Genomic DNA, 2,545 nt, shown 5'->3' with positions numbered 1-2,545 from the left:
AAGTATATTTTTGTCTCAGAGAATATTAGTAGAGCCACTCCAACTCTCTTTTCATGATTGTTTCCACACTATACTTTTTTCATGCTTTTATTTTAAGCAATTTATGTCTTTGAAAGTAAAGCACACCTCTTCTAGACAGCATGTAATTGGATCATTTAAAAAATCTGTTCTGCCAATCTCTCCTTTTGGTTTTGTTGAGGGCATTTTCACCTACATTTATAAAAGATGTGGTATGCTCTTCTTGTGATGTCCTCTTCTGCCTTTGGTTTCTGGGTAATATTGGTCTCATAGATTGACTTAAGTGAGTTTGAGCAAGTTACTTAACTTTCGTGAACTTCAAAGACTAAGAGGGATGTGAATGGGCTGAGTCTGGAAGGTTTTCTTTTCTCTAAGCGGTCTTCTCCAGGTGGTGGTGGGGCGGAGGCACCTGCTAGGAGTAGAATGCGGGGCAGATGGATAGTGGGGTCAGATATCATCTTGTGCACCCCTTATCTCCCAGGTCCTCCCTTCATCTTCTTGCCCATTCTGTCTCCCTCCCCATTTACATCTACCACAAGGAATTCGAAGGAGTTTGCGGAACTTTAGGTGAAATTTCTCTTTCTCCAAAAGTGGATTGGATAAGAGGTGCACAAAATATTTCTGAACCCAAATAGTTTTCAGAGAACTTAGGATGATCAAGAAACAATGTGCTGCCATTGAACTTCTATTCTTTCTTCCACACAGTGAAAAGCTTATTTAGTCTTTATAATGGGTAATAAAATCCCTGAGTCCAGAAAATGAAACCTGGGGCAACGAAGAGGCTTCACTGAGGCTTCAGCATTTTGGCTAAGGAAGGGCTTGCTGGGGCACTAGGAGCAGGACTGATGACTGTAGAATCACACGCCATACAGAATGGATGATCAGGCTTCCTCTTACCATGGGAACTCCCAATCTGGTTTGAAAAAGGGGACCCATACATGACATTATTCAATATAATGAAAGGTGCTACATAAGTTGAAGAGCCTTCGAAAAGATGGATGAGAATTAGTCACTGCCATTGAGAAGTTCCGAGTCTGGTGGGAGAGATAAGGCTCATAGACAATGATACTTATCATAGTCAGTATTACTTTTCTTACAGGAACAAAGAGGAGGGAAGAAACAACTTCCCGAGGGAGTCAGAAGCACTTACTCCAAGTTTAAGGGATGAGTTGCAGGTTATCAACCATCAAAGCTGTGGGAATGACATTCCGGGAAGAAGGAACAGAATTTGCAAAGAAGGAAGCTTATTGGACACACATTTTTTGAGAACTCTGTCTTCCCCAAATACTGTGCAAGGTTTCAGAGCTACAGAGGAAATCAACAATGCCTCTGTCCAGATCACTAATGAATCCATGTACCCTGAGCTGGCAAGGGAAACATTCACAAACCAGTTCTCATCATTTTAAAAGGTATAATGACTCCAGGGATGCCTGGGGAAGGCCATCTCGTCATTCAGTCAGGTCCCCCACAGGGGAAGTCAGTACCATGCTACCTTCACCATTATTCCCAGTTTTGTAGGTCCAGCAATTAAACATTGTCCACACATCCAGAGGGAATTGGGCTACAGAAGACTGCCTCACATTGATAAAATTTACCAAAATTATACCCATATGGTACACAAAATGAGGTCAGGTGCATCATTTGAATGAAACATTGACAATTTTAAAACACGTTAAATAATTTTTCCTAAATGATACATTTTGCCTCACTTGCGTTTGTTTTTTACAGTAACTTTCTATTTACGACAAGTGATGTTGGATTTCCACTTATGGTAGTGATATTAAGTTTCCTTTGAAAATATACTTACTGATGAAAAACTATTTTGTTCAAAGGAAAACACTATGCCTTCTAAACACGACAATGAAGATAGCATGTGATATTAATGAATTAAAATTCTAAGCAAACTATAAGAAATGCAAGTGAAGTATTAATGTAGATCGGAAGCATTTGGTATTATAATAGTTTTATCACAATTAAATATGGCAAAAAGAGTGAAGGTAGTAAACGGATAATTACTGAAATCAGGGACCAACTCGAATTTTCTCCCAGAGTCCGATGAATGCGTCAGACACTCAGCTTCGGTTCCCATGGTAACTAGGACTAACGGTCTCGGGACTAAGAATGAGACAAAGAGAAACACAGAGAAATGTGCACATTCTGTCTTCCTCTGAGGTACACAAGCCCCTATTCAGAAAATGAAAAGAACATTCACTTCAGTTCTGCCCTGACCTCCCCTCACTGCTGGGTGGAGGAGAACGGAAAGGCAGAGGGATCCAATACCAATCTTAAGGGTTTACATCCAGGCTTCCTTGTCCCTTAGCCACCATCTTACCAACAATGTATTATACCTCCAAACCATGCCCGTGGAATCTAGGATTCTTGCTATCCCAATCCACTTGCCCGGTTCCCCACCCACTAGCCTCTATCATAATATGGGAGGTTTTCAGTCATCCCCATTTTATGTCAGATAGTTCCAGCCCGATTTCAGAAATGCTGCCCCAGAAAAGTTCCCTGACCCTTCCTGCCA

The sequence above is a fragment of the Mandrillus leucophaeus genome, unplaced genomic scaffold (genome assembly GCF_000951045.1).
Source record: "Mandrillus leucophaeus isolate KB7577 unplaced genomic scaffold, Mleu.le_1.0 Scaffold1514, whole genome shotgun sequence".
Lineage (NCBI taxonomy): Eukaryota > Metazoa > Chordata > Mammalia > Primates > Cercopithecidae > Mandrillus > Mandrillus leucophaeus.
This window is presented reverse-complemented; position numbering follows the sequence as displayed.